The sequence below is a fragment of the Zophobas morio genome, unplaced genomic scaffold (genome assembly GCF_036711695.1).
Source record: "Zophobas morio isolate AGI-343-1 ecotype UQ-CSIRO unplaced genomic scaffold, CSIRO_AGI_Zmor_V1 ptg000022l, whole genome shotgun sequence".
Classification (NCBI taxonomy): domain Eukaryota; kingdom Metazoa; phylum Arthropoda; class Insecta; order Coleoptera; family Tenebrionidae; genus Zophobas; species Zophobas morio.
In genome coordinates this window covers 7,530-29,419 of record NW_026972127.1, presented here as the reverse complement: position 1 = coordinate 29,419, position 21,890 = coordinate 7,530, and positions in this window count along the sequence as shown.

The window sequence follows — 21,890 nt, the reverse complement described above, 5'->3', positions numbered from 1 at the left end:
GTGAAACGATATTCAAGAAACGTAAAATCGATAAATAAACAATTTACATGTAAATACGGAAGACTGCGTGGTTAACAAAAAAACACTCACAGCAATGAATGTAAAGTGGCTGAAATATTCCATTTTCGCTGTTATTTTCTCCAAAAGCTATCTAAAATCTTTGTTTAGGTTTGGTTATTGCCCATTAAAATACATAACATTGTCGTCCGAGTGAGTTTCCTGTTTTTCTCTATCGAAAATTGTCAATCGCTTTACATTAAAATAGAAATCCGTGAAATATTTTTGCCTTTAAGGTTCACATTACAAAACGTTGTAAGTACTTATTACCACAAAGGTCCTCGTGTTTAAGGTAAAAAATTTGCTATGAGTGAAAATAAAAGACAAAGATATTATACTTATATCTATTTCGTGTGCCACACCTCCCACTATCCAGTTTCCTATAGGGAGTGTCACTGTGGAGCCATCTGCACACTAATGGCTTAACAATTAGAGACCAAAGACATGTAGATTGCCAGATTCAATAAACCTAGACAACCATGAATTTAGAATAGAGTGTAATGTTTACTCATAGTCAGTAAGTCAGTCAGTAATGTACAGATTTTCTGACCCCTGAAAGCTTAGAAAGTTAACGATTCCACGGAAACATTTTTCACCTAGTCGAAAAGCCTGAAGCTATTTTTAATCATGCCTATTCGGTCAGAAATGACACCTTTCGATTCGAACTATAAATTTCAAAAATTTCGATATTTCAACGGTCGATTCTGGAAAAACGGTTGCAGATATCAAAAAACCGAAGCCGGATTTGAATTCTAAAGCGTGAAATCCACAAGAAAATGAATTTAGTTGAGTTTCAACAAAATTTTCGAAATGTCACTAAATACATTTTCTTGTAGATTTCGGGCGGCAGAAGTCATTTCCGCTTTAATTCTTCGATAACTCTAATGGTTCTTCCAGAATCGTCTTATGAAATATATAAAAATTTGCCAAATCCGCCCAATTTTCGACCAATTTTCAACAAAAATTTCGAAATTTCACTAAATACATTTTTTTGTAGATTTCGGGCTGCAGAAGTCATATCCGCTTTCATTTCTTCGATAACTCCAATGATTTTTCCAGAATCGTCTTTGAAACTTTCAAAAATATGCAAAATACTCCTATTTTCAAACAATTATCAACAAAATTTTCGAAATTTCACTAAATACATTTTCTTGTAGATTTCGGGCTCCAGAAGTCATATCCGCTTTCATTTCTTCGATAATTCCAATGATATTTCCAGAATCGGCCTTTGAATCTTTGAAAAATATGCAAATTACCCCAATTTTCGACCAATTTTCAGCAAAATTTTCAAAATTTTACTAAATACATTTTCTTGTAGATTTCGGGCTGCAAAAGTCATATCCAATTCTGAATGAAAAATCTCCAGTGAGTAGAAAGGGGGAGGACCATTAAAAAATTCCAATTTTAAAAAAGCTATCTAAAAATTATCAAAAAATTCAGGGACGTAGATCTCGACACGCTGATACCAAAAATATAGCACCTTGATGTTCACGAATAAACTTTTTCGAAAAAATCGCTGCGAAATGCGTATTTTGAAAATTTCAAAAATTTCGAAATTTCAACGGTCGATTCTGGAAAAATGGTTGCAGATATCAAAAAAGATATATTTGAAGAGATATATCAAAAACATGCGCGGAATCGTAATCCTGAGAAGATTCTGTGTCCGATGATACCCCACATGGCCGATTCTGACCATTTTTTAAAACTTCCAAAAAAGAGGGCCGCATTTTTCTCGCTTATTTGAAGAGATATTTCAAAAACATGCACGGAATCATTATTCTGGGAAGATATTGCGTCCGATGATACCCCACATGGTCGATTCGGACCATTTTGAAAAAATTCGAAAAAAATGGTGGGGCAGCATTTTTCTCGCTTATTTGAAGAGATACATTAAAACCAAGCATGGAATCGTAATCCTGAGAAGATTCTGCGTCCGATGTTACCCCACACGGTCGATTCTGACAATTTTTTAAAAATTAAAAAAGCAGCATTTTTCTCGCTTATTTGAAGAGATATTTCAAAAACATGCACGGAATCGTTATTCTGGGAAGATATTGCGTCCGATGATACCCCACATGGTCGATTCGGACCATTTTGAAAAAATTCGAAAAAAATGGGGGGGCAGCATTTTTCTCGCTTATTTGAAAAGATATATAAAAACCAAGCACGGAATCGTAATCCTGGGAAAATTCTACGTGCCATGATACCCCACATGGTCGATTCGGGCCATTTTGAAAAAATTCGAAAAAAATGGTGGGGGCAGCATCGGAAGCAGAATCTTCTCAGATTACGATTCCGTGCTTGGTTTTTAAATATCCCTTCAAATAAGCGAGAAAAATGCTGCCCCACCATTTTTTTCGAATTTTTTCAAAATGGTCCGAATCGACCATGTGGGGTATCATCGGACGCAGAATCTTCTAAGGATTACGATTCCGTGCTTGGTTTTAATGTATCTCTTCAAATAAGCGAGAAAAATCCTGCCCCACCATTTTTTTCGAATTTTTTCAAAATGGTCCGAATTGACCATGTGGGGTATCATCGGACGCAGAATCTTCTCAGGATTACGATTCCGTGCTTGGTTTTTAAATATCTCTTCAAATAAGCGAGAAAAATGCTGCCCCACCATTTTTTTCGAATTTTTTCAAAATGGTCCGAATCGACCATGTGGGGTATCATCGGACGCAGAATCTTCTAAGGATTACGATTCCGTGCTTGGTTTTTAAATATCTCTTCAAATAAGCGAGAAAAATGCTGCCCCACCTTTTTTTTCGAATTTTTTCAAAATGGTCCGAATTGACCATGTGGGGTATCATCGGACGCAGAATCTTCTCAGGATTACGATTCCGTGCTTGGTTTTTAAATATCTCTTCAAATAAGCGAGAAAAATGCTGCCCCACCTTTTTTTTCGAATTTTTTCAAAATGGTCCGAATCGACCATGTGGGGTATCATCGGACGCAGAATCTTCTCAGGATTACGATTCCGTGCTTGCTTTTTAAATATCTCTTCAAATAAGCGAGAAAAATGCTGCCCCACCTTTTCTTCGAATTTTTTAAAAATGGTCCGAATCGACCATGTGGGGTATCATCGGACGCAGAATCTTCTCAGGATTACGATTCCGTGCTTGGTTTTTAAATATCTCTTCAAATAAGCGAGAAAAATGCTGCCCCACCATTTTTTTTGAATTTTTTCAAAATGGTCCGAATCGACCATGTGGGGTATCATCGGACGCAGAATCTTCTCAGGATTACGATTCCGTGCTTGGTTTTAATGTATCTCTTCAAATAAGCGAGAAAAATCCTGCCCCACCATTTTTTTCGAATTTTTTCAAAATGGTCCGAATCGACCATGCGGGGTATCATCGGACGCAGAATCTTCTCAGGATTACGATTCCGTGCTTGGTTTTTAAATATCTCTTCAAATAAGCGAGAAAAATGCTGCCCCACCATTTTTTTTGAATTTTTTCAAAATGGTCCGAATCGACCATGTGGGGTATCATCGGACGCAGAATCTTCTCAGGATTACGATTCCGTGCTTGGTTTTAATGTATCTCTTCAAATAAGCGAGAAAAATGCTGCCCCATCATTTTTTTCGAATTTTTTCAAAATGGTTCGAATCGACCATGTGGGGTATCATCGGACGCAGAATCTTCTCAGGATTACGATTCCGTGCTTGGTTTTTAAATATCTCTTCAAATAAGCGACAAAAATTCTGCCCCACCATTTTTTTCGAATTTTTTCAAAATGGTCCGAATCGACCCTGTGGGGTATCATCGGACACAGAATCTTCTCAGGATTACGATTCCGTGATTGGTTTTTAAATATCTCTTCAAATAAGCGAGAAAAATGCTGCCCCACCTTTTTTTTTGAATTTTTTCAAAATGGTCCGAATCGACCATGTGGGGTATCATCGGACGCAGAATCTTCTCAGGATTACGATTCCGTGCTTGGTTTTAATGTATCTCTTCAAATAAGCGAGAAAAATCCTGCCCCACCATTTTTTTAGAATTTTTTCAAAATGGTCCGAATCGACCATGCGGGGTATCATCGGACGCAGAATCTTCTCAGGATTACGATTCCGTGCTTGGTTTTTAAATATCTCTTCAAATAAGCGAGAAAAATGCTGCCCCACCTTTTTTTTCGAATTTTTTCAAAATGGTCCGAATCGACCATGTGGGGTATCATCGGACGCAGAATCTTCTCAGGATTACGATTCCGTGCTTGGTTTTTAAATATCTCTTCAAATAAGCGAGAAAAATGCTGCCCCACCATTTTTTTCGAATTTTTTCAAAATGGTCCGAATCGACCATGTGGGGTATCATCGGACGCAGAATCTTCTCAGGATTACGATTCCGTGCTTGGTTTTTAAATATCTCTTCAAATAAGCGAGAAAAATGCTGCCCCACCATTTTTTTCGAATTTTTTCAAAATGGTCCGAATCGACCATGTGGGGTATCATCGGACGCAGAATCTTCTCAGGATTACGATTCCGTGCTTGGTTTTTAAATATCTCTTCAAATAAGCGAGAAAATGGCAAATATTTGAATTTTCAAAATTGGTCCGTTTTCGACCGTTTTGGGTGTCATTTCACGCGGAATTTCCTCAGGATCACGACTCCGTATTCGTTTTTGACGTATCTCTTCAAATAAGCGAGAAAAATGCAAATTTTGGAATTTTCAAAATTGGTCCGTTTTCGACCGTGTTGGGTGTCATTTTACGCGGAATTTCCTCAGGATCACGATTCCGTATTCGTTTTTGACGTATCTCTTCAAATAAGCGAGAAAAATGCAAATTTTGGAATTTTCAAAATTGGTCCGTTTTCGACCGTGTTGGGTGTCATTTTACGCGGAATTTCCTCAGGATCACGATTCCGTATTCGTTTTTGACGTATCTCTTCAAATAAGAAAGAAAATGGCAAATATTTGAATTTTCAAAATTGGTCCGTTTTCGACCGTTTTGGGTGTCATTTCACGCGGAATTTCCTCAGGATCACGATTCCGTATTCGTTTTTGACGTATCTCTTCAAATAAGCGAGAAAAATGCAAATTTTGGAATTTACAAAACTGGTCCGTTTTCGACCGTTTTGGGTGTCATTTCACGCGGAATTTCCTCAGGATCACGATTCCGTATTCGTTTTTGACGTATCTCTTCAAATAAGCGAGAAAAATGCAAATTTTGGAATTTTCAAAATTGGTCCGTTTTCGACCGTGTTGGGTGTCATTTTACGCGGAATTTCCTCAGGATCACGATTCCGTATTCGTTTTTGACGTATCTCTTCAAATAAGCGAGAAAAATGCAAACTTTGGAATTTTCAAAAATGGTCCGTTTTCGACCGTGTTGGGTGTCATTTTACGCGGAATTTCCTCAGGATCACGATTCCGTATTCGTTTTTGACGTTTCTCTTCAAATAAGGGAGAAAATGGCAAATATTTGAATTTTCAAAATTGGTCCGTTTTCGACCGTTTTGGGTGTCATTTCACGCGGAATTTCCTCAGGATCACGATTCCGTATTCGTTTTTGACGTATCTCTTCAAATAAGCGAGAAAAATGCAAATTTTGGAATTTACAAAACTGGTCCGTTTTCGACTGTTTTGGGTGTCATTTCACGCGGAATTTCCTCAGGATCACGATTCCGTATTCGTTTTTGACGTATCTCTTCAAATAAGCGAGAAAAATGCAGATTTTGGAATTTACAAAACTGGTCCGTTTTCGACTGTTTTGGGTGTCATTTGACGCGGAATTTCCTCAGGATCACGATTCCGTATTCGTTTTTGACGTATCTCTTCAAATAAGCGAGAAAATGGCAAATCTTTGAATTTTCAAAATGGGTCCGTTTTCGACCCTTTTTCGGTGTCATTTCACGCGGAATATCCTCAGGATCACGATTCCGTATTCGTTTTTGACGTATCTCTTCAAATAAGCGAGAAAATGGCAAATATTTGAATTTTCAAAATTGGTCCGTTTTCGACCGTTTTGGGTGTCATTTCACGCGGAATTTCCTCAGGATCACGATTCCGTATTCGTTTTTGACTTATCTCTTCAAATAAGCGAGAAAATGGCAAATATTTGAATTTTCAAAATTGGTCCGTTTTCGACCGTTTTGGGTGTCATTTCACGCGGAATTTCCTCAGGATCACGATTCCGTATTCGTTTTTGACGTATCTCTTCAAATAAGCGAGAAAAATGCAAATTTTGGAATTTACAAAACTGGTCCGTTTTCGACTGTTTTGGGTGTCATTTCACGCGGAATTTCCTCAGGATCACGATTCCGTATTCGTTTTTGACGTATCTCTTCAAATAAGCGAGAAAAATGCAGATTTTGGAATTTACAAAACTGGTCCGTTTTCGACTGTTTTGGGTGTCATTTGACGCGGAATTTCCTCAGGATCACGATTCCGTATTCGTTTTTGACGTATCTCTTCAAATAAGCGAGAAAATGGCAAATCTTTGAATTTTCAAAATGGGTCCGTTTTCGACCCTTTTTCGGTGTCATTTCACGCGGAATATCCTCAGGATCACGATTCCGTATTCGTTTTTGACGTATCTCTTCAAATAAGCGAGAAAATGGCAAATATTTGAATTTTCAAAATTGGTCCGTTTTCGACCGTTTTGGGTGTCATTTCACGCGGAATTTCCTCAGGATCACGATTCCGTATTCGTTTTTGACTTATCTCTTCAAATAAGCGAGAAAATGGCAAATATTTGAATTTTCAAAATTGGTCCGTTTTCGACCGTTTTGGGTGTCATTTCACGCGGAATTTCCTCAGGATCACGATTCCGTATTCGTTTTTGACTTATCTCTTCAAATAAGCGAGAAAATGGCAAATATTTGAATTTTCAAAATTGGTCCGTTTTCGACCGTTTTGGGTGTCATTTCACGCGGAATTTCCTCAGGATCACGATTCCGTATTCGTTTTTGACGTATCTCTTCAAATAAGCGAGAAAAATGCAAATTTTGGAATTTTCAAAATTGGTCCGTTTTCGACCGTTTTGGGTGTCATTTCATGCGGAATTTCCTCAGGATCACGATTCCGTATTCGTTTTTGACGTATCTCTTCAAATAAGGGAGAAAATGGCAAATATTTGAATTTTCAAAATTGGTCCGTTTTCGACCGTTTTGGGTGTCATTTCACGCGGAATTTCCTCAGGATCACGATTCCGTATTCGTTTTTGACGTATCTCTTCAAATAAGCGAGAACAATGCAAATTTTGGAATTTTCAAAATTGGTCCATTTTCGACCGTTTTGGGTGTCATTTTACGCGGAATTTCCTCAGGATCACGATTCCGTATTCGTTTTTGACGTATCTCTTCAAATAAGCGAGAAAATGACAAATATTTGAATTTTCAAAATTGGTCCATTTTCGACCGTTTTGGGTGTCATTTTACGCGGAATTTCCTCAGGATCACGATTCCGTATTCGTTTTTGACGTATCTCTTCAAATAAGCGAGAAAATGGCAAATATTTGAATTTTCAAAATTGGTCCGTTTTCGACCGTTTTGGGTGTCATTTTACGCGGAATTTCCTCAGGATCACGATTCCGTATTCGTTTTTGACGTATCTCTTCAAATAAGCGAGAAAATGGCAAATATTTGAATTTTCAAAATTGGTCCGTTTTCGACCGTTTTGGGTGTCATTTCATGCGGAATTTCCTCAGGATCACGATTCCGTATTCGTTTTTGACGTATCTCTTCAAATAAGGGAGAAAATGGCAAATATTTGAATTTTCAAAATTGGTCCGTTTTCGACCGTTTTGGGTGTCATTTCACGCGGAATTTCCTCAGGATCACACGATTCCGTATTCGTTTTTGACGTATCTCTTCAAATAAGCGAGAAAATGGCAAATCTTTGAATTTTCAAAATGGGTCCGTTTTCGACCCTTTTTGGGTGTCATTTCACGCGGAATTTCCTCAGGATCACGATTCCGTATTCGTTTTTGACGTATCTCTTCAAATAAGCGAGAAAAATGCAGATTTTGGAATTTACAAAACTGGTCCGTTTTCGACTGTTTTGGGTGTCATTTGACGCGGAATTTCCTCAGGATCACGATTCCGTATTCGTTTTTGACGTATCTCTTCAAATAAGCGAGAAAATGGCAAATCTTTGAATTTTCAAAATGGGTCCGTTTTCGACCCTTTTTGGGTGTCATTTCACGCGGAATTTCCTCAGGATCACGATTCCGTATTCGTTTTTGACGTATCTCTTCAAATAAGCGAGAAAAATGCAGATTTTGGAATTTACAAAACTGGTTCGTTTTCGACTGTTTTGGGTGTCATTTTACGCGGAATTTCCTCAGGATCACGATTCCGTATTCGTTTTTGACGTATCTCTTCAAATAAGCGAGAAAATGGCAAATATTTGAATTTTCAAAATTGGTCCGTTTTCGACCGTTTTGGGTGTCATTTTACGCGGAATTTCCTCAGGATCACGATTCCGTATTCGTTTTTGACGTATCTCTTCAAATAAGCGAGAAAAATGCAAATTTTGGAATTTACAAAACTGGTCCGTTTTCGACTGTTTTGGGTGTCATTTCACGCGGAATTTCCTCAGGATCACGATTCCGTATTCGTTTTTGACGTATCTCTTCAAATAAGCGAGAAAATGGCAAATATTTGAATTTTCAAAATTGGTCCGTTTTCGACCGTTTTGGGTGTCATTTCACGCGGAATTTCCTCAGGATCACGATTCCGTATTCGTTTTTGACGTATCTCTTCAAATAAGCGAGAAAAATGCAAATTTTGGAATTTACAAAATTGGTCCGTTTTCGACCGTTTTGGGTGTCATTTTACGCGGAATTTCCTCAGGATCACGATTCCGTATTCGTTTTTTGACGTATCTCTTCAAATAAGCGAGAAAATGGCAAATATTTGAATTTTCAAAATTGGTCCGTTTTCGACCGTTTTGGGTGTCATTTCATGCGGAATTTCCTCAGGATCACGATTCCGTATTCGTTTTTGACGTATCTCTTCAAATAAGCGAGAAAAATTCAAATTTTGGAATTTTCAAAATTGGTCCGTTTTCGACCGTTTTGGGTGTCATTTCACGCGGAATTTCCTCAGGATCACGATTCCGTATTCGTTTTTGACGTATCTCTTCAAATAAGCGAGAAAATGGCAAATATTTGAATTTTCAAAATTGGTCCGTTTTCGACCGTTTTGGGTGTCATTTTACGCGGAATTTCCTCAGGATCACGATTCCGTATTCGTTTTTGACGTATCTCTTCAAATAAGCGAGAAAAATGCAAATTTTGGAATTTACAAAATTGGTCCGTTTTCGACCGTTTTGGGTGTCATTTTACGCGGAATTTCCTCAGGATCACGATTCCGTATTCGTTTTTGACGTATCTCTTCAAATAAGCGAGAAAAATGCAAATTTTGGAATTTACAAAATTGGTCCGTTTTCGACCGTTTTGGGTGTCATTTTACGCGGAATTTCCTCAGGATCACGATTCCGTATTCGTTTTTGACGTATCTCTTCAAATAAGCGAGAAAAATTCAAATTTTGGAATTTTCAAAATTGGTCCGTTTTCGACCGTTTTGGGTGTCATTTTACGCGGAATTTCCTCAGGATCACGATTCCGTATTCGTTTTTGACGTATCTCTTCAAATAAGCGAGAAAAATGCAAATTTTGGAATTTACAAAATTGGTCCGTTTTCGACCGTTTTGGGTGTCATTTCACGCGGAATTTCCTCAGGATCACGATTCCGTATTCGTTTTTGACGTATCTCTTCAAATAAGCGAGAAAATGGCAAATATTTGAATTTTCAAAATTGGTCCGTTTTCGACCGTTTTGGGTGTCATTTCACGCGGAATTTCCTCAGGATCACGATTCCGTATTCGTTTTTGACGTATCTCTTCAAATAAGCGAGAAAATGGCAAATATTTGAATTTTCAAAATTGGTCCGTTTTCGACCGTTTTGGGTGTCATTTTACGCGGAATTTCCTCAGGATCACGATTCCGTATTCGTTTTTGACGTATCTCTTCAAATAAGCGAGAAAAATGCAAATTTTGGAATTTACAAAATTGGTCCGTTTTCGACCGTTTTGGGTGTCATTTTACGCGGAATTTCCTCAGGATCACGATTCCGTATTCGTTTTTGACGTATCTCTTCAAATAAGCGAGAAAAATGCAAATTTTGGAATTTACAAAATTGGTCCGTTTTCGACCGTTTTGGGTGTCATTTTACGCGGAATTTCCTCAGGATCACGATTCCGTATTCGTTTTTGACGTATCTCTTCAAATAAGCGAGAAAAATGCAAATTTTGGAATTTACAAAATTGGTCCGTTTTCGACCGTTTTGGGTGTCATTTCACGCGGAATTTCCTCAGGATCACGATTCCGTATTCGTTTTTGACGTATCTCTTCAAATAAGCGAGAAAAATTCAAATTTTGGAATTTACAAAACTGGTCCGTTTTCGACTGTTTTGGGTGTCATTTGACGCGGAATTTCCTCAGGATCACGATTCCGTATTCGTTTTTGACGTATCTCTTCAAATAAGCGAGAAAATGGCAAATCTTTGAATTTTCAAAATGGGTCCGTTTTCGACCCTTTTTGGGTGTCATTTCACGCGGAATTTCCTCAGGATCACGATTCCGTATTCGTTTTTGACGTATCTCTTCAAATAAGCGAGAAAAATGCAGATTTTGGAATTTACAAAACTGGTTCGTTTTCGACTGTTTTGGGTGTCATTTTACGCGGAATTTCCTCAGGATCACGATTCCGTATTCGTTTTTGACGTATCTCTTCAAATAAGCGAGAAAATGGCAAATATTTGAATTTTCAAAATTGGTCCGTTTTCGACCGTTTTGGGTGTCATTTTACGCGGAATTTCCTCAGGATCACGATTCCGTATTCGTTTTTGACGTATCTCTTCAAATAAGCGAGAAAAATGCAAATTTTGGAATTTACAAAACTGGTCCGTTTTCGACTGTTTTGGGTGTCATTTCACGCGGAATTTCCTCAGGATCACGATTCCGTATTCGTTTTTGACGTATCTCTTCAAATAAGCGAGAAAATGGCAAATATTTGAATTTTCAAAATTGGTCCGTTTTCGACCGTTTTGGGTGTCATTTCACGCGGAATTTCCTCAGGATCACGATTCCGTATTCGTTTTTGACGTATCTCTTCAAATAAGCGAGAAAAATGCAAATTTTGGAATTTACAAAATTGGTCCGTTTTCGACCGTTTTGGGTGTCATTTTACGCGGAATTTCCTCAGGATCACGATTCCGTATTCGTTTTTGACGTATCTCTTCAAATAAGCGAGAAAATGGCAAATATTTGAATTTTCAAAATTGGTCCGTTTTCGACCGTTTTGGGTGTCATTTCATGCGGAATTTCCTCAGGATCACGATTCCGTATTCGTTTTTGACGTATCTCTTCAAATAAGCGAGAAAATGACAAATATTTGAATTTTCAAAATTGGTCATTTTCGACCGTTTTGGGTGTCATTTTACGCGGAATTTCCTCAGGATCACGATTCCGTATTCGTTTTTGACGTATCTCTTCAAATAAGCGAGAAAATGGCAAATATTTGAATTTTCAAAATTGGTCCGTTTTCGACCGTTTTGGGTGTCATTTTACGCGGAATTTCCTCAGGATCACGATTACGTATTCGTTTTTGACGTATCTCTTCAAATAAGCGAGAAAATGGCAAATATTTGAATTTTCAAAATTGGTCCGTTTTCGACCGTTTTGGGTGTCATTTCACGCGGAATTTCCTCAGGATCACGATTCCGTATTCGTTTTTGACGTATCTCTTCAAATAAGCGAGAAAAATGCAAATTTTGGAATTTACAAAACTGGTCCGTTTTCGACTGTTTTGGGTGTCATTTCACGCGGAATTTCCTCAGGATCACGATTCCGTATTCGTTTTTGACGTATCTCTTCAAATAAGCGAGAAAATGGCAAATATTTGAATTTTCAAAATTGGTCCGTTTTCGACCGTTTTGGGTGTCATTTCACGCGGAATTTCCTCAGGATCACGATTCCGTATTCGTTTTTGACGTATCTCTTCAAATAAGCGAGAAAATGGCAAATATTTGAATTTTCAAAATTGGTCCGTTTTCGACCGTGTTGGGTGTCATTTCACGCGGAATTTCCTCAGGGTCACGATTCCGTATTCGTTTTTGACGTATCTCTTCAAATAAGCGAGAAAAATGCAAATTTTGGAATTTTCAAAATTGGTCCGTTTTCGACCGTCTTGGGTGTCATTTTCCGCGGAATTTCCTCAGGATCACGATTCCGTATTCGTTTTTGACGTATCTCTTCAAATAAGCGAGAAAATGGCAAATATTAGAATTTTCAAAATTGGTCCGTTTTCGACCGTTTTGGGTGTCATTTCACGCGGAATTTCCTCAGGATCACGATTCCGTATTCGTTTTTGACGTATCTCTTCAAATAAGCGAGAAAATGGCAAATATTTGAATTTTCAAAATTGGTCCGTTTTCAACCGTTTTGGGTGTCATTTCACGCGGAATTTCCTCAGGATCACGATTCCGTATTCGTTTTTGACGTATCTCTTCAAATAAGCGAGAAAATGGCAAATATTTGAATTTTCAAAATTGGTCCGTTTTCGACCGTTTTGGGTGTCATTTCACGCGGAATTTCCTCAGGATCACGATTCCGTATTCGTTTTTGACGTATCTCTTCAAATAAGCGAGAAAATGGCAAATATTTGAATTTTCAAAATTGGTCCGTTTTCGACCGTTTTGGGTGTCATTTTACGCGGAATTTCCTCAGGATCACGATTCCGTATTCGTTTTTGACGTATCTCTTCAAATAAGCGAGAAAAATGCAAATTTTGGAATTTTCAAAATTGGTCCGTTTTCGACCGTTTTGGGTGTCATTTTACGCGGAATTTCCTCAGGATCACGATTCCGTATTCGTTTTTGACGTATCTCTTCAAATAAGCGAGAAAAATGCAAATTTTGGAATTTTCAAAATTGGTCCGTTTTCGACCGTTTTGGGTGTCATTTTACGCGGAATTTCCTCAGGATCACGATTCCGTATTCGTTTTTGACGTATCTCTTCAAATAAGCGAGAAAATGGCAAATATTTGAATTTTCAAAATTGGTCCGTTTTCGACCGTTTTGGGTGTCATTTCACGCGGAATTTCCTCAGGATCACGATTCCGTATTCGTTTTTGACGTATCTCTTCAAATAAGCGAGAAAAATGCAAATTTTGGAATTTACAAAACTGGTCCGTTTTCGACTGTTTTGGGTGTCATTTTACGCGGAATTTCCTCAGGATCACGATTCCGTATTCGTTTTTGACGTATCTCTTCAAATAAGCGAGAAAAATGCAAATTTTGGAATTTACAAAACTGGTCCGTTTTCGACTGTTTTGGGTGTCATTTCACGCGGAATTTCCTCAGGATCACGATTCCGTATTCGTTTTTGACGTATCTCTTCAAATAAGCGAGAAAATGGCAAATATTTGAATTTTCAAAATTGGTCCGTTTTCGACCGTTTTGGGTGTCATTTCACGCGGAATTTCCTCAGGATCACGATTCCGTATTCGTTTTTGACGTATCTCTTCAAATAAGCGAGAAAATGGCAAATATTTGAATTTTCAAAATTGGTCCGTTTTCGACCGTGTTGGGTGTCATTTCACGCGGAATTTCCTCAGGGTCACGATTCCGTATTCGTTTTTGACGTATCTCTTCAAATAAGCGAGAAAAATGCAAATTTTGGAATTTTCAAAATTGGTCCGTTTTCGACCGTCTTGGGTGTCATTTTCCGCGGAATTTCCTCAGGATCACGATTCCGTATTCGTTTTTGACGTATCTCTTCAAATAAGCGAGAAAATGGCAAATATTAGAATTTTCAAAATTGGTCCGTTTTCGACCGTTTTGGGTGTCATTTCACGCGGAATTTCCTCAGGATCACGATTCCGTATTCGTTTTTGACGTATCTCTTCAAATAAGCGAGAAAATGGCAAATATTTGAATTTTCAAAATTGGTCCGTTTTCAACCGTTTTGGGTGTCATTTCACGCGGAATTTCCTCAGGATCACGATTCCGTATTCGTTTTTGACGTATCTCTTCAAATAAGCGAGAAAATGGCAAATATTTGAATTTTCAAAATTGGTCCGTTTTCGACCGTTTTGGGTGTCATTTCACGCGGAATTTCCTCAGGATCACGATTCCGTATTCGTTTTTGACGTATCTCTTCAAATAAGCGAGAAAATGGCAAATATTTGAATTTTCAAAATTGGTCCGTTTTCGACCGTTTTGGGTGTCATTTTACGCGGAATTTCCTCAGGATCACGATTCCGTATTCGTTTTTGACGTATCTCTTCAAATAAGCGAGAAAAATGCAAATTTTGGAATTTTCAAAATTGGTCCGTTTTCGACCGTTTTGGGTGTCATTTTACGCGGAATTTCCTCAGGATCACGATTCCGTATTCGTTTTTGACGTATCTCTTCAAATAAGCGAGAAAATGGCAAATATTTGAATTTTCAAAATTGGTCCGTTTTCGACCGTTTTGGGTGTCATTTCACGCGGAATTTCCTCAGGATCACGATTCCGTATTCGTTTTTGACGTATCTCTTCAAATAAGCGAGAAAAATGCAAATTTTGGAATTTACAAAACTGGTCCGTTTTCGACTGTTTTGGGTGTCATTTTACGCGGAATTTCCTCAGGATCACGATTCCGTATTCGTTTTTGACGTATCTCTTCAAATAAGCGAGAAAATGACAAATATTTGAATTTTCAAAATTGGTCCGTTTTCGACCGTTTTGGGTGTCATTTCACGCGGAATTTCCTCAAGTTCACGATTCCGTATTCGTTTTTGACGTATCTCTTCAAATAAGCGAGAAAAATGCAAATTTTGGAATTTACAAAACTGGTCCGTTTTCGACTGTTTTGGGTGTCATTTTACGCGGAATTTCCTCAGGATCACGATTCCGTATTCGTTTTTGACGTATCTCTTCAAATAAGCGAGAAAAATGCAAATTTTGGAATTTACAAAACTGGTCCGTTTTCGACTGTTTTGGGTGTCATTTCACGCGGAATTTCCTCAGGATCACGATTCCGTATTCGTTTTTGACGTATCTCTTCAAATAAGCGAGAAAAATGCAAATTTTGGAATTTTCAAAATTGGTCCGTTTTCGACCGTCTTGGGTGTCATTTTCCGCGGAATTTCCTCAGGATCACGATTCCGTATTCGTTTTTGACGTATCTCTTCAAATAAGCGAGAAAATGGCAAATATTAGAATTTTCAAAATTGGTCCGTTTTCGACCGTTTTGGGTGTCATTTCACGCGGAATTTCCTCAGGATCACGATTCCGTATTCGTTTTTTGACGTATCTCTTCAAATAAGCGAGAAAATGGCAAATATTTGAATTTTCAAAATTGGTCCGTTTTCAACCGTTTTGGGTGTCATTTCACGCGGAATTTCCTCAGGATCACGATTCCGTATTCGTTTTTGACGTATCTCTTCAAATAAGCGAGAAAAATGCAAATTTTGGAATTTACAAAACTGGTCCGTTTTCGACTGTTTTGGGTGTCATTTTACGCGGAATTTCCTCAGGATCACGATTCCGTATTCGTTTTTGACGTATCTCTTCAAATAAGCGAGAAAAATGCAAATTTTGGAATTTACAAAACTGGTCCGTTTTCGACTGTTTTGGGTGTCATTTCACGCGGAATTTCCTCAGGATCACGATTCCGTATTCGTTTTTGACGTATCTCTTCAAATAAGCGAGAAAATGGCAAATATTTGAATTTTCAAAATTGGTCCGTTTTCGACCGTTTTGGGTGTCATTTCACGCGGAATTTCCTCAGGATCACGATTCCGTATTCGTTTTTGACGTATCTCTTCAAATAAGCGAGAAAATGGCAAATATTTGAATTTTCAAAATTGGTCCGTTTTCGACCGTGTTGGGTGTCATTTCACGCGGAATTTCCTCAGGGTCACGATTCCGTATTCGTTTTTGACGTATCTCTTCAAATAAGCGAGAAAAATGCAAATTTTGGAATTTTCAAAATTGGTCCGTTTTCGACCGTCTTGGGTGTCATTTTCCGCGGAATTTCCTCAGGATCACGATTCCGTATTCGTTTTTGACGTATCTCTTCAAATAAGCGAGAAAATGGCAAATATTAGAATTTTCAAAATTGGTCCGTTTTCGACCGTTTTGGTGTCATTTCACGCGGAATTTCCTCAGGATCACGATTCCGTATTCGTTTTTGACGTATCTCTTCAAATAAGCGAGAAAATGGCAAATATTTGAATTTTCAAAATTGGTCCGTTTTCAACCGTTTTGGGTGTCATTTCACGCGGAATTTCCTCAGGATCACGATTCCGTATTCGTTTTTGACGTATCTCTTCAAATAAGCGAGAAAATGGCAAATATTTGAATTTTCAAAATTGGTCCGTTTTCGACCGTTTTGGGTGTCATTTCACGCGGAATTTCCTCAGGATCACGATTCCGTATTCGTTTTTGACGTATCTCTTCAAATAAGCGAGAAAATGGCAAATATTTGAATTTTCAAAATTGGTCCGTTTTCGACCGTTTTGGGTGTCATTTCACGCGGAATTTCCTCAGGATCACGATTCCGTATTCGTTTTGACGTATCTCTTCAAATAAGCGAGAAAATGGCAAATATTTGAATTTTCAAAATTGGTCCGTTTTCGACCGTTTTGGGTGTCATTTCACGCGGAATTTCCTCAGGATCACGATTCCGTATTCGTTTTTGACGTATCTCTTCAAATAAGCGAGAAAATGGCAAATATTTGAATTTTCAAAATTGGTCCGTTTTCGACCGTTTTGGGTGTCATTTCACGCGGAATTTCCTCAGGATCACGATTCCGTATTCGTTTTTGACGTATCTCTTCAAATAAGCGAGAAAATGACAAATATTTGAATTTTCAAAATTGGTCCGTTTTCGACCGTTTTGGGTGTCATTTCACGCGGAATTTCCTCAGGATCACGATTCCGTATTCGTTTTTGACGTATCTCTTCAAATAAGCGAGAAAATGGCAAATATTAGAATTTTCAAAATTGGTCCGTTTTCGACCGTTTTGGGTGTCATTTCACGCGGAATTTCCTCAGGATCACGATTCCGTATTCGTTTTTGACGTATCTCTTCAAATAAGCGAGAAAATGGCAAATATTTGAATTTTCAAAATTGGTCCGTTTTCGACCGTTTTGGGTGTCATTTCACGCGGAATTTCCTCAGGATCACGATTCCGTATTCGTTTTTGACGTATCTCTTCAAATAAGCGAGAAAAATGCAAATTTTGGAATTTTCAAAATTGGTCCGTTTTCGACCGTTTTGGGTGTCATTTTACGCGGAATTTCCTCAGGATCACGATTCCGTATTCGTTTTTGACGTATCTCTTCAAATAAGCGAGAAAATGACAAATATTTGAATTTTCAAAATTGGTCCGTTTTCGACCGTTTTGGGTGTCATTTCACGCGGAATTTCCTCAAGTTCACGATTCCGTATTCGTTTTTGACGTATCTCTTCAAATAAGCGAGAAAAATGCAAATTTTGGAATTTACAAAACTGGTCCGTTTTCGACTGTTTTGGGTGTCATTTTACGCGGAATTTCCTCAGGATCACGATTCCGTATTCGTTTTTGACGTATCTCTTCAAATAAGCGAGAAAAATGCAAATTTTGGAATTTACAAAACTGGTCCGTTTTCGACTGTTTTGGGTGTCATTTCACGCGGAATTTCCTCAGGATCACGATTCCGTATTCGTTTTTGACGTATCTCTTCAAATAAGCGAGAAAAATGCAAATTTTGGAATTTTCAAAATTGGTCCGTTTTCGACCGTCTTGGGTGTCATTTTCCGCGGAATTTCCTCAGGATCACGATTCCGTATTCGTTTTTGACGTATCTCTTCAAATAAGCGAGAAAATGGCAAATATTAGAATTTTCAAAATTGGTCCGTTTTCGACCGTTTTGGGTGTCATTTCACGCGGAATTTCCTCAGGATCACGATTCCGTATTCGTTTTTGACGTATCTCTTCAAATAAGCGAGAAAATGGCAAATATTTAAATTTTCAAAATTGGTCCGTTTTCAACCGTTTTGGGTGTCATTTCACGCGGAATTTCCTCAGGATCACGATTCCGTATTCGTTTTTGACGTATCTCTTCAAATAAGCGAGAAAATGGCAAATATTTGAATTTTCAAAATTGGTCCGTTTTCGACCGTTTTGGGTGTCATTTCACGCGGAATTTCCTCAGGATCACGATTCCGTATTCGTTTTTGACGTATCTCTTCAAATAAGCGAGAAAATGGCAAATATTTGAATTTTCAAAATTGGTCCGTTTTCGACCGTTTTGGGTGTCATTTCACGCGGAATTTCCTCAGGATCACGATTCCGTATTCGTTTTTGACGTATCTCTTCAAATAAGCGAGAAAATGGCAAATATTTGAATTTTCAAAATTGGTCCGTTTTCGACCGTTTTGGGTGTCATTTCACGCGGAATTTCCTCAGGATCACGATTCCGTATTCGTTTTTGACGTATCTCTTCAAATAAGCGAGAAAATGACAAACATTTGAATTTTCAAAATTGGTCCGTTTTCGACCGTTTTGGGTGTCATTTCACGCGGAATTTCCTCAGGATCACGATTCCGTATTCGTTTTTGACGTATCTCTTCAAATAAGCGAGAAAATGACAAATATTTGAATTTTCAAAATTGGTCCGTTTTCGACCGTTTTGGGTGTCATTTCACGCGGAATTTCCTCAGGATCACGATTCCGTATTCGTTTTTGACGTATCTCTTCAAATAAGCGAGAAAATGGCAAATATTAGAATTTTCAAAATTGGTCCGTTTTCGACCGTTTTGGGTGTCATTTCACGCGGAATTTCCTCAGGATCACGATTCCGTATTCGTTTTTGACGTATCTCTTCAAATAAGCGAGAAAATGGCAAATATTTGAATTTTCAAAATTGGTCCGTTTTCGACCGTTTTGGGTGTCATTTCACGCGGAATTTCCTCAGGATCACGATTCCGTATTCGTTTTTGACGTATCTCTTCAAATAAGCGAGAAAAATGCAAATTTTGGAATTTACAAAACTGGTCCGTTTTCGACCGTTTTGGGTGTCATTTCACGCGGAATTTCCTCAGGATCACGATTCCGTATTCGTTTTTGACGTATCTCTTCAAATAAGCGAGAAAATGGCAAATATTTGAATTTTCAAAATTGGTCCGTTTTCCACCGTTTTGGGTGTCATTTCACGCGGAATTTCCTCAGGATCACGATTCCGTATTCGTTTTTGACGTATCTCTTCAAATAAGCGAGAAAATGGCAAATATTTGAATTTTCAAAATTGGTCCGTTTTCGACCGTTTTGGGTGTCATTTCACGCGGAATTTCCTCAGGATCACGATTCCGTATTCGTTTTTGACGTATCTCTTCAAATAAGCGAGAAAATGGCAAATATTTGAATTTTCAAAATTGGTCCGTTTTCGACCGTTTTGGGTGTCATTTCACGCGGAATTTCCTCAGGATCACGATTCCGTATTCGTTTTTGACGTATCTCTTCAAATAAGCGAGAAAATGGCAAATATTTGAATTTTCAAAATTGGTCCGTTTTCGACCGTTTTGGGTGTCATTTCACGCGGAATTTCCTCAGGATCACGATTCCGTATTCGTTTTTGACGTATCTCTTCAAAAAAGCGAGAAAAATGCAAATTTTGGAATTTTCAAAATTGGTCCGTTTTCGACCGTTTTGGGTGTCATTTTACGCGGAATTTCCTCAGGATCACGATTCCGTATTCGTTTTTGACGTATCTCTTCAAATAAGCGAGAAAAATGCAAATTTTGGAATTTACAAAACTGGTCCGTTTTCGACTGTTTTGGGTGTCATTTTACGCGGAAATTCCTCAGGATCACGATTCCGTATTCGTTTTTGACGTATCTCTTCAAATAAGCGAGAAAAATGCAAATTTTGTAATTTTCAAAATTGGTCCGTTTTCGACCGTGTTGGGTGTCATTTTACGCGGAATTTCCTCAGGATCACGATTCCGTATTCGTTTTTGACGTATCTCTTCAAATAAGCGAGAAAAATGCAAATTTTGGAATTTTCAAAATTGGTCCGTTTTCGACCGTGTTGGGTGTCATTTTACGCGGAATTTCCTCAGGATCACGATTCCGTATTCGTTTTTGACGTATCTCTTCAAATAAGCGAGAAAAATGCAAATTTTGGAATTTTCAAAATTGGTCCGTTTTAGACCGTTTTGGGTGTCATTTCACGCGGAATTTCCTCAGGATCACGATTCCGTATTCGTTTTTGACGTATCTCTTCAAATAAGCGAGAAAATGGCAAATATTAGAATTTTCAAAATTGGTCCGTTTTCGACCGTTTTGGGTGTCATTTCACGCGGAATTTCCTCAGGATCACGATTCCGTATTCGTTTTTGACGTATCTCTTCAAATAAGCGAGAAAATGGCAAATATTTGAATTTTCAAAATTGGTCCGTTTTCGACCGTTTTGGGTGTCATTTTACGCGGAATTTCCTCAGGATCACGATTCCGTATTCGTTTTTGACGTATCTCTTCAAATAAGCGAGAAAATGACAAATATTTGAATTTTCAAAATTGGTCCATTTTCGACCGTTTTGGGTGTCATTTTACGCGGAATTTCCTCAGGATCACGATTCCGTATTCGTTTTTGACGTATCTCTTCAAATAAGCGAGAAAATGACAAATATTTGAATTTTCAAAATTGGTCCATTTTCGACCGTTTTGGGTGTCATTTTACGCGGAATTTCCTCAGGATCACGATTCCGTATTCGTTTTTGACGTATCTCTTCAAATAAGCGAGAAAATGGCAAATATTTGAATTTTCAAAATTGGTCCGTTTTCGACCGTTTTGGGTGTCATTTTACGCGGAATTTCCTCAGGATCACGATTCCGTATTCGTTTTTGACGTATCTCTTCAAATAAGCGAGAAAAATGCAAATTTGGAATTTTCAAAATTGGTCCGTTTTCGACCGTTTTGGGTGTCATTTTACGCGGAATTTCCTCAGGATCACGATTCCGTATTCGTTTTTGACGTATCTCTTCAAATAAGCGAGAAAAATGCAAATTTTGGAATTTACAAAACTGGTCCTTTTTCGACTGTTTTGGGTGTCATTTCACGCGGAATTTCCTCAGGATCACGATTCCGTATTCGTTTTTGACGTATCTCTTCAAATAAGCGAGAAAATGGCAAATATTTGAATTTTCAAAATTGGTCCGTTTTCGACCGTCTTGGGTGTCATTTTCCGCGGAATTTCCTCAGGATCACGATTCCGTATTCGTTTTTGACGTATCTCTTCAAATAAGCGAGAAAATGGCAAATATTTGAATTTTCAAAATTGGTCCGTTTTCGACCGTTTTGGGTGTCATTTCACGCGGAATTTCCTCAGGATCACGATTCCGTATTCGTTTTTGACGTATCTCTTCAAATAAGCGAGAAAATGGCAAATATTAGAATTTTCAAAATTGGTCCGTTTTCGACCGTTTTGGGTGTCATTTCACGCGGAATTTCCTCAGGATCACGATTCCGTATTCGTTTTTGACGTATCTCTTCAAATAAGCGAGAAAAATGCAAATTTTGGAATTTACAAAATTGGTCCGTTTTCGACCGTTTTGGGTGTCATTTTACGCGGAATTTCCTCAGGATCACGATTCCGTATTCGTTTTTGACGTATCTCTTCAAATAAGCGAGAAAATGGCAAATATTTGAATTTTCAAAATTGGTCCGTTTTCGACCGTTTTGGGTGTCATTTTACGCGGAATTTCCTCAGGATCACGATTCCGTATTCGTTTTTGACGTATCTCTTCAAATAAGCGAGAAAATGGCAAATATTTGAATTTTCAAAATTGG